Genomic DNA, 12,094 nt, shown 5'->3' on the forward strand with positions numbered 1-12,094 from the left:
ATGAGCAGTAAATAATTTTGACTGAGCGCCTCCCATTAATGTGTTCGTGTTTCTAGATTTTTAGGTGTCAGCTTTCCTAAGATGAGCTACTGCTTCACTATTGATGTACTTCAAGAAGTCCTATAAAATGACTATACCGCAAATGCACAAGCAATTACTGAAATAGGGTCTGAATGTTTCTACAATGTCATGAACATAAGAGACATTCATTTCAAATCTTTAGAGTTGCCTCTAACATACAAGCCATTAGGAAGCACTCTGGAATCAAGAGCTGGAATTGTCTTCACTGTTAATGGTTGGAAGCTCTCTTAGTTCAGGCTGCTATAACAAAATACCACAGATGGGTGGATTAAACAACAGAGTTTAATTTTTTCCCAGTTCTAGAGGTTGGGGATTCCAAGATCAAGGTGCCAGCTGCTTTGGTCCCTGGGGAGATTTCACTTCCTGGCTTTGAAATGACCACCTCTTTACTGTGTCCTCACACGAAAGAGAGAGAGAGAGGGAGAGAGAGGAACACGTTCTGATATCTCTTCATCTTATAAAGGCAACCAGACCTATCAGGTTGGTGCCCCACCCTTATGACTTCATTTAACTTTATCACATTACAGGCCTTATCTCCAGACACTTTGGGGGTTATGGCTTCAACATATGAGTTTTAGGGGGACACAATTGGTCCAGAACAATAGCTTAATCCAATAATTTTATCTTTCGTGTATCTTTCACCCAGGTGCTCAGGCCCAAACCTAGGAAACATTACTAATTCTTCTCTTTCCCTTTGACCTCCACATCCAATCCAGTAGCAATTCCTACTGGCTTAATACTAAATTATATACCAATTCTCCTCACTAGTCAACACCTTTATTTCAACCACTGTGGTCTAAGCCACCATCCTCATTCACTTGAACTGATGATGACAAGATGAACTTTAAAACAAGTCAGATCATGTTAGTCCTCTGCTTTCAACCCTCCAGTGACTTGCCATCACACTTTCAATAAAATCTGTACTTCTTACCAGGTGGCTTTCAAGGTGTTACTAATCTGCTCATCCTACCACACACACTCTGTGCTTCATCTCCAACAATTCTCCTCTTATTTTTGCTTGAAGATATCAGACTTATTCTAGCCCCAGAGACTTTATAATTGCTCTTTCTTCTCCAAGAAACTCTTATCTTCTAGATTTTTCTATAGCTGGATCCTTATTCAAAAAACTGTTCAAATGGCATCTTTTCAGAGAGGGTTCCCTTGACAGCCCTACTGCATCCTCCTTCCCTAACCCTGCCCCTTATCCTGCTTTATTTTCTTCACATCACTTATGAAAATCTGAAACTAAACTTTTTACCATTTTTTTTAAGAGTATTGGTGCCCCCCTACTAGAATGTAAACTATCTGAAATCACAGTTTCATCTCTCTTTTTCACGGTTGAATCTCCAGCATCCAGAACTGGACACTGGAGTGTGTCCTATAGGATGCTATGGTAGACTCAATAACTTCCCCCCTCATCCCTCAAGATGTCCACATTCTATTCTCTGGAACCTGTGAATATATTACCTTGAACAGCAAAGGGACTTTACAGATGTGGTTAAATTAAGGATCTTAAAATGGAGGAGACTATCCCAGATTATCCCAGTGGGGCCTAAATGTAATCACAAAGGTTTTTATGAGAGGTAAATAGGGGAGAAGGTTGTGCAAAAGTGAGGACAAAAGTAGAGATTGGAGTGATATGACCAGAAGCCTACCTTGTGCAAAAGTGAGGACAAAAGTAGAGATTGGAGTGATATGACCAGAAGCCAAAGAATGCTGGCAACTTCCTGAAGCTGGAAGAGGCAGGGAAACTGATTCTCCCCTGGAGCCTCCAGATGGAAACAAGCCCTGCACCTTGATTTTAGCCCCCTGAGACCCATCTTGAGCTTCTAATCTCTGGAACTGTAAGAGAACACATTGCATTGTTTTAAGCCCCTACATTTGTAGTAATTTGTTACAGCAGCAATAGGAGACTAATATAGATGGATTTAACAGATATTTGCTTAATGAATAAATTCCTTATAGAGGCAATATAATCAATGATTGAGAGCACAGCTATAAACTAAGACTTCTTGAATTCAAATCTAATCTGTTAGATTAATGAGATGGTATGTGCAAAGCACTCAATACAATCACTCAGTAAATGTCAGTGTGTTATTATTATTGTGGTTTTAGTCCAAAGATAAGTCCTAGTCTTATGTTCCTTAACCCATGGTTGTATACTAAAATCGCTTGAAGAGGTTTAAAATGCTCATGTTTATCTCCCAAAGACAGGGTCAGCTACATAATATACGGAGCCCCTTATTCATAAATTATTAAGAATTTCAAAATAGCAACAGCATAGCATTTAAACTGAGCTTTTAGCCCTTCTAAGTATGGGGCCCTGTACCACTGCACAAGCTGCATCCCCATGCAACCTACCTTGTGCAGAGGTTCTGAAAATTTATCTAGGGTGGTGTTCTGGTATCTGTAATATTTAAGTCAAGTTATTCTAGCATAAAGCCATAGTTGAGAACCTCTGATATAGTCCAAAATTATCATTTAATAAGTCAAAAATGCTGAGACCTATGTCCTGTGCTGGCTCTCCAGAGCATCACTAAAACAGCCTGTTGTTAAGACAAAGTTGAGTTCATTGCTCACTCTGGTAAGGCAGAGAGATGAGCACTACCTCAACACTCCAGAAACATCTCAGAGAGGGCGAGGCAAAATTGTGATATAGATTGAAATTTGCAAGTCTCCTTTAAGGTTTATGGTTTTTTAATTTTTGCTTGTTTTGTTTTTCTCACAAGTAAGGACAGGCTTGTTTAGGACTGGGTAAGAATCAGGAAACAATAGTTTAGAAGCAGTGAACACAGTAAGCGGAAAAGACTGGTAAACTACCATTTGATGCTTTCTGTTGAAGAGTATGCTGGGCCTTTTAGAAAGCTTCTGGAAATACCTTATTTAAAAGTTATCTGTAACTTTTAAAGTCCTGTGTAAGTGTTTCCAGGAATAGTAAAGTTAAATTGATGAAGACAATGGAATAATACAATAATGTTCATATAGGTAATAAGTTGTGCAGACAGTCTGGATTCTCCCCCAGAAATGTTAAGTGATTGGCACAGTATCACTCAAGTAGTGAGTGAGTCAGGCTAGTCACTAAAGTTTCTGATTCTGAAGATAGTGCTTATACCACCTCACAGGCTGCTTCTATAGAACCATGGGTTGTATAGCCATCTAATTAAAATCTCTCAGGTTACACTCAGAATTCTCACAAATCATATTTCAAAGACAGTATTCACAATAGGTATTAAACTTCCAGAAAATTGTAAGAGAGTAAAATATAATTGGATTTTATAACAGAAAAGTTCAAAGGATTACTTTTTCATCATTAAAAAGATAATAGTTTCAAATCCAAAAGTAAATTATGAGAACAAGTTTGAGGATTTTAAAATTGTTATGCCACATATGTAATATATCTGTGCATCTTAAGTTTGTTTCTGAAAATACTTCAGTTGGTTCAGGAATCAGATTTGAGAAGTCTTCACAAATTACTATTTCATGGCTGTTACTGTAAATTGAAACACATCTCAATCTTTCAGTCTAAGTGTTCTCCTTTTTTCAAATAATGCAGCAATGTATGTTTTAGAAACTTTTACAAGAAATCCCCATCTTTCTGGGTTCACTGAGTTACACCAAGAAAAGAAGTCTTTATTGAATTTTTCCTAAACTAGGTAAGTTGTTTTTCTGAAAAATAAGCCCATATTTTTGCAGACTTTTACAATAAATTCTATCTAATTTCCTATTGGCATTAGCTATTTTTCTAAAGAGAACTAATTAATGATGCTTTCTTTGATGAAGAGACTGTTTCCTTGGGTTGCCAATGGTGTAATGCTGAGAGGACCTGTATAACCCTCTGGAGACAGTTTTACATATAAAATTAAATTCCATACAGAAAAGCAAACAAACAAGCATCATCAGTCATTGCACACTCTTTTTTTTTTTTTATTTAAATTATTTTATTTTATTATTTTTTTTATTTTTTAACATCTTTATTAGAGTATAATTGCTTTACAATGGTGTGTCAGTTTCTGCTTTATAACAAGTGACTCAGTTACACATATACCTATGTCTCCATATCTCTTCCCTCTTACATCTCCCTCCCTCCCACCCTCCCTATCCCACCCCTCTAAGTGGTCACAAAGCACCAAGCTGATCTCCCTGTGCTATGTGGCTGCTTCCCACTAGCTATCTATGTTACGTTTGGTAGTGTATATATGTCCACGCCACTCTCTCACTTTGTCCCAGCTTACCCTTCCCCCTCCCCGTATCCTCAAGTCCATTCTCTAGTAGGTCTGCACCTTTATTCCCGTCTTGCCCCTAGGTTCTTCTGACCATTTTCTTTTCTTTTTTTTTTAGATTCCATATATATGTGTTAGCATACGGTATTTGTTTTTCTCTTTCTGACTTACTTCACTCTGTATGACAGTCTCTAGGTCCATCCCCCTCACTACAAATAACTCAGTTTTGTTCCTTTTTATGGCTGAGTAATATTCCATTGTATATATGTGCCACATCTTCTTTATCCATTCATCTGTTGATGGACACTTAGGTTGCTTCCATGTCCTGGCTATTGTAAATAGAGCTGCAATGAACATTTTGGTACATGACTCTTTTTGAATTATGGTTTTCTCAGGGTATATGCCCAGTAGTGGGATTGCTGGGTCATATGGTAGTTCTATTTTTAGTTTTTTAAGGAACCTCCATACTGTTCTCCAGAGTGGCTGTATCAATTTACATTCCCACCAACAGTGCAAGAGGGTTTTCTTTTCTCCACACCCTCTCCAGCATTTATTGTTTGTAAATTTTTTGATGATGGCCATTCTGAATGGTGTGAGATGATATCTCATTGTAGTTTTGATTTGCATTTCTCTAATGGTTAATGATGTTGAGCATTCTTTCATGTGTTTGTTGGCAATCTGTATATCTTCTTTGGAGGAATGTCTATTTAGGTCTTCTGCCCATTTTTGGATTGGGTTGTTTGGTTTTTTGATATTGAGTGGCGTGAGTTGCTTGTATGTTTTGGAGATTAATCCTTTGTCAGTTGCTTCATTTGCAAATATTTTCTCCCATTCTGAGGGTTGTCTTTTCATATTATTTATGGTTTCCTTTGCTGTGCAAAAGCTTTTAAGTTTCAATAGGTCCCATTTTTTTACTTTTGTTTTTATTTCCATTTCTCTAGGAGGTGGGTCAAAAAGGATCTTGCTGTGATCATTGCACACTCTTTGTTGGGAATTTATGGTGGAGCCATGGAAGGAAGGAAAGGCAGAGGGAAAATTCTTCTTATGCCGGAGCAGCAGGTGTGAGATTTTCTTTTCTACACCCTCAAGGCTAATTTACTTCCAGGCAAACAGAAAACACTGACTGGAATTAATATCACTAACTTGGGAACTCACTGTAACATTTTTCACTCAGATGTGAAATTTGCTGTAAGTAAATGTTGGGGAAGGAAGAACTATTGTTTTATTTCTAGTTTTAGGCTGAATGCTCAAAGTGTCAAAGAGAGAGAAAAAAGATGGGAGTGGGGAGGAAGGTGATGGGCAAAAATATGGTCCAGAGAGGCAACAAATTATATCAGCTGTAATTTATTGTTATTTCCTTGTAATGTGACAGGGATAGTTTATTAACCTATGAGTATTTGATGATTTCCCCCAGAAGGCAATAGCATAGCTGTCTCTCATTTCTTCCTTTGTCCTTCTTCTACTCCCTAGACTTTATTACACAAATTCAGAGCAATCAGTGGAAAGGGGGGGAAGAAAAGAAAATAAAAGATAAAAAGATTTTTAGAAGAAAAGAGTGAAGTTTATTTATGAAATCAGGAAAAAATGAGACATGGAAGGAGGAGGGAAAATCAAGAGCTTATGCAAAAAGAGTCCAGGGGAACTTTTGTGGGGAAAAGAATGGAACATGAGAAAGAGGTTGAGGTTGAAGGGTAGCCCATGCACCCTCATATGAGATGGTAGAAGAATAAAAGAAATGAGTTGGAGCTTTTGAGAACTGTTAGTCTGGGTAATGAATTGGACTCTCCTTAGTACTTTTCCAGAGATAAAATTAATTATTCATGTTCCTGGGTTGAGCTGTGTTGGCTGGAAATACTGAACCATGTAGACTCATTAAATTTAGATGGGTTACACTTTGGGAGTGAATCTCCAAGTCTTTGGATTTGTGATGTGACATCCAACTGTGATTTGAATTAAATTATCACCTGAGTCAACAGTGCATTTTTGGTATGAAGGCCAGACTCTTGGAACAATGAAATAAAGTGGGAACTGAGGAGTGGGTTCTTGAAATAATTCTAGAAAGCCAGAGCAATGTGGTTGAGGCTTTGCTGAAATGGAAACTGTAATTGGGAAAGGAAGAAGGAAAAGTAGTTCCAATTTGGAAATCAGATCTATGAAGCAAATATAATGAATGAAATTGAGATTGTCTTTAAAAGGAAAACTTCTCTTGTGAAATTGCAAACTGGACATTTGTTTTAAGACAGCTTCAATGGCCACTTAACTTCTTAAGGAATTGTATTCCCTTCTCAACAGAGAAAGAAGGCCTATGTCAATCCTGCTTGGAGCACACAAAATATGCTGCCTTGCTCCACTGGTAGTGAACATATTTATTCCGGGGGGATCTGGCTGCTGTCGTGGAAGTCGACTTCAAGCAGACTTTGGAACCACCAAAACAAAATAATAGCTCCCAGAAACTTGAGAAATCTGTGGGAAATACCATGCCAAGGAAGGGCCAAATAAAAAAACTTGAGTTGTGATTTGACCATTCCACCAAAATGACACAAAGATGCACAGACACAGAAATAACTAGATGCTAGCATCTAACATCCTCCACCAGGGGTGATTTATGAAGTCAATTACGGATGGCTTTGAGAGGACGTGCCCATGAGAAGTAAGTGGCAGAAAGAATTCCCAAGGTGGACCATCTGCCAGGGGTGATGGAATGAGGCTTGTCAAACCTACTTGTTGGTGCAATTAGGTGAGGGAGACACGATTTGCTGGATGTTAATCCTGAAGCAAGAGCCTCATGAATTCTCACTATTGGTGAAGTAGACCTAGGCTGAGGAGGATAAAGAATGGATATTAATGGCCTTCAAGATCATCACCTAATGGGGTTCATGTCAGAGGCCTTGAGCACATCTAGGGAACTGGAAATTACAGCAGGGATATTCCCTCTTATTGAAGTCTCCTCAGGGGGTCATTAATAGGACCCAAATCCCAATCAGGGACCCCAAAAGACAGCTCTTCTTGCAGGTTGGGCTCTAATTTGCTTCCAGTGCAGGTGGTTTTCCTATGATGAGTGGAGATTTGAAAAAAACCTGCAGGGGTGAGTCCATGCAGGGCTCACCCTCGACCTGTGTGGTTGGACCTAGAAGGCTGGGCGTGGCCACTGTCCCCATCTGCCTTGGAGAAGAGGGGAGTCTAGTGGTGGCCTCCACCTCAAGGGGGCTTCTCAGATGAATCATCTTTCCTTATTTGAGGAACAGGGACTGGAGCAGAGGGCTTGAGATTCTCTGGGGAGGCAGGGGTATTATTTACTAAATCTGATATATTTCTAGAAACTCCATTAGTGAATTTTCCCATTCTCTGCTTCCAAAGTTTCTGGAAAGGACAATAGTGAATTTTGGCAGAAGCTGCTGAGCCTGATAGTTTCTCCTGACAGAGACCTCTGACAGGGATTTCGATCTGCCTGGAATAAACTAGAAAATTTGGGGGGTAGCAGATGGAAAGTGTAATAGGTGCAGTTACTTTTGACATATGGGCATTCATGGCCTCTCCCCCACCTCCCCTCCCAATCAAAGAGAATTCTGGCAATGTCATTTTTGTATTTACTACTTTCCTGGAGCTCTGTGGCTTAATTGTACAGTGAAAGAAACTTAGGAGGTGAGATAGGGTATCTATATCAGAAAGGATCTGTGGAGAAAGGGTCTTTCTCCAGAAAGGGTAAAAATGGAGAGGTAGTAGGTGAGAGGAAAATGGAGGTGGAGAGAGACTGGTGAATGTTCACACTGGGGACACCAGAGAGAATTTTTCAGGAATAGATTAGAGAATAAAAGGAGGGAATAGTGCTGGCTTGGGGAAGGGGGTTGATCGCTTTGGGGACTAAAGGAGGCAGAAAAGGAAAGGAATATAAGAAAATCAATATTTACTTTTGATTGCTAGATTATGGTCCTTTGAATTCAATAATCCACAAAGACAGGGCTATATTAGCCCCAGGATTTATTTAAACCATGAAATCCTACCTAATAGCAAAGTGAAAAATGTAAGAGAATCCACCACTCAAGAACCCAGTTACTACCAACTTCTTCCTCCCAGCATCTGCATTTACTTCCAGGATCACCTCATCCTGCTTTCAGGAACTGGATAGACCAAGGTTGTGCCTACTTCTGGTTCATCCTCATTCCTAGCATGAGCCCTTTCGGAGATCTAATCCAAACCAGGGGGTTTCACAGGCCATCCCATCCTTAGCCAATCCTTGTCTCCTCAATGAGACAAAGTTCTCAAAAACATCACTCAGCCTTTCACTACAATCACCACCTCCACTTCTAGAAATAGCAAGTGCCCTCAGTAGAAAAGCTGACCCTAACACCAGGATCACATTCCTGACCTTTCCATCTCCCCTGAGCTGGTAATCCTTCATTATCTTATAAACTCTGATGCTCTTAAGCAAGATGTGTGTGTGTATGTAAAATTTATAATATATTACCATTTTAACATTTATATACATAAATATCAATATATATACATATATATACATGTATATATATAAAGCAGCTTTTTTAGTTGTCCTCATTAGGAGAGTTGGTTAGAATTGTCTAGAATGTCATTAATGGATGTGGAAGTCCCTTACTATGCCCACTGTAAAGATGAGGCACAGAGAAGTTAGATAACTTGCTCAAGTTCACACCACTGGCAAATGGTTCACCCCCAGGAAGATTTGCTCCAGTATCTGTTTTCTCAAGCATCTGCACCCTGGAAGGGTGAAATACATTGCTTTTTGGTGACATAAGAACAAATCTTGCGAAATCCTTGGGAATATATTTCTAACATTCATTCCAATATTTCTACCACAGATTATTAGTAAAGTAGTTCAGGAATGTGTCATACTCAGAAGATAACATGGACCAGCCAAGAACTAGAAATACTCTGCATGTCTATTAACAGAAAAATAAATAAACAATGTGTTGCATATTCATACAATGAAGTCTACACACCAATAAAAAGGATCGAACTGCTGATACATGCAGCATGGATGAATCTAAAACATTATTCTAAGGGGAAAAAAATGCCCTCCTTTGTGTTTTATATTCCTTCTATCTTTTTAATAATTTTTAAAAGTTTGAAGTTTTTATCTGATATTATTATCACGAGGATTAGGGCAAATCTAATCCTGCTGTCTGATGAATAGTTTTCTTGTGTATTTTGTAATTTTGAATTGTGAATTCATCTTAAGTGGGCTTTATCTATGGGAATCTTTATGCCAGGTTGATGGTGTTTTCAATAGTACTTAGTTTTGTGCTACTTTTGCTAGTATACCCTCCTGACCCACTTTTTATGAGAATTTCTTGATTTGGGGCCTTTTGAGACTATGAAGCTTGTGTAAATTCAAACTTCAGTTTGTAAAGGTCAGGCCTGTGGTTATGACTTCCCAGGGAAGACTACTGTTTTCAACACACAGACCAGGCCAAGACAGATGAGCTTTCCCCACGTGCTAGTGAGCAGATATTTCATTTCACTGAGGATGTGGCTGGGAATTTTATGCAGTTTTGATTCCAACTTCCCACCTTGCTATAGTCAAGACATTGCACCCTGTAACTATGTGGTCAAAAAAACACACACCCTCTGGTTACCTAGGACAGCAGCTTCCACCACGACCATCACCCCCACCACCATCACTCCCACTGGGGCAGTCCCAGTACCAGGTCATGTTTATTTACTTCATGATTTTTGGCCCCTGTGAATTTTTCTTTCTTTTGTAGTTAGCTTTGCCTTTAAAATATGTCAGTTGTATTTTAGCCAACATTTCTAGTTTTTGTGGTGGGAGAGTTTTCAAATTCTCTGTTCCCTCAATATCACTTGTCAAATAAGTTTCAGAAATGCTAAACTCTACTCTTCCTTGGAGATTCACATCATTAGCCTGCTAAAGGACAACAATTTAAATTTAACCCTTTTAGGAACAATGTACACTAAAATCTTTCTTAACTTGGGCTTGTCCCTAAATCACTATTTTGTTTGCATATTATGAATGAGGCAGTTTCCCTCATGGGAGAACTCAGGAATAATCATGGGCTTAACTGTTTCTCGAGGCCACTACTTTAACCTGTCACTAGGATTGTGTTGTACTCACAGGATGGAGGGGGTGAGGGGGTTGTCTTTCTGCTATAGCACGAGAGCAGGCATGCACTTTTAAAACAAATGCCAATACTATTTATATGTGTTTAAAAGCATAGAAGAAAAAAATCGCCCTATTTTATGCCAATTAATAGGGCAGTTTGCTCTGTTAGGAGGTAACACTTTTCCAGAGTCAGTAGAATAAAGGCTCTGAAGGAGGGTCAAAGGACTTGATGCCACAGTATAACCATATGGCTTTGCCCACAGCTGGCTCCCATCTATGGAGGAGTCAGGGGTATGAAAAGTCTTAGAATACTCTGTACAATATTGTTATTAGTTGGAATAGTTAAAAGTCAATGGTTAACCCATAACCTGCTGGTTTCTAATGCTATTTATTAGATCGAGACTCATGCTCAGAATTTATTGCACAGAGAACTAACGATTGAGGGACAATCCTACAGAGTGACAGCTCTGTAATTTTGTAAACCTGGCAGGTTGTCCCTTTGAGTCTGGGTCTATCCTATGGACTCTACAGAGTAACTAATTATAATTTTAGGAATTATATGCCCCACCAGGGACAACAGAACACAAAGAATTCTGATGGTATAAACCTTTCCAAAGTATAATTTTTAAGGTTAACATGATTAATCAGATGTCTATTAACTAGAAACCATTTAGGGAGATTTATGGAGTTTATAAATTACTGATTAGATATCAAAGACATTGAAATGGTAGAAAAAGCTCATACAAAGATTAATAACTGTTCCTCTCTCATTCCCTTAAACAAAAGGAAAATGAGGTCTAGAACCCCCTCTGAATGCTCAGCAAAGAACCTCCCACTGAAATAAATATTAGTCCTATTTTTCCATATGTGCATCTTAAAGGTTGCTTGCATGCATCAGAGGGGTTCCAAATCCATCTCTGCCTCAGAAACCCCTAATCCTGCCCTCCTGGTCACATGTACCATCCAAACCCTCAGCCTAGATCAGCTTCCTCTCTTACAACCTCACATAGCATCTCTTAACTCTTCTATTTGTCATTCTTCTTTTTTTTTTAAGATTACTCTTTCCTTTTTTTACATTTTTATTGGAGTATAGTTGCCTTTACAATGTTATTTTCGACTGTACAGCAAAGTGAATCAGCTATATGTATATGTATATCCCCCGTCATTCTTATTGCACTTATTAATGTCCATCTTTCCAAACAAAACACGAACTCTATGAGAACACACGACTCACAGTTTGAAAACTCTGGTATCTTGAAGACCAATTATAGGAAAGTGCAGAAGGAAGACAACCAGCACTGGGCCCGTATGTATTCTTCCCTCTCCTGCGACATGTGCATTCATACGACTAATCTTCGTGAGGCACTCAGGTTACAAAGGCAGGTAAGATAAAGTCACTGTGGCAGAGATGCTAGCTCTCAATCCCCCTTTTTCTTAAGGACACGGCAAGATCACACAGCCCAGTCCCCCTTTAGGTTAGGCGTGACCTCTCTCCCAGTGAACATAAGTGATGCGGCCCAGCTATAACACCTCCCAGGAACACTCCTCGTGCTCTCTCCACTTCCCAGTGACCGGGGTGAAATGAACACAGTCACCTCAGAAGCCACAAGTTAGACAGCAGAGCCTCTTTTGACCTGGGTCCCAGAAAAACTTGCATGAAGCAGGGCCTCTGCTCTCTGGGATGCCTAAACTCAGTGAA

Source organism: Eubalaena glacialis, chromosome 13, assembly GCF_028564815.1.
Source record: "Eubalaena glacialis isolate mEubGla1 chromosome 13, mEubGla1.1.hap2.+ XY, whole genome shotgun sequence".
NCBI lineage: Eukaryota > Metazoa > Chordata > Mammalia > Artiodactyla > Balaenidae > Eubalaena > Eubalaena glacialis.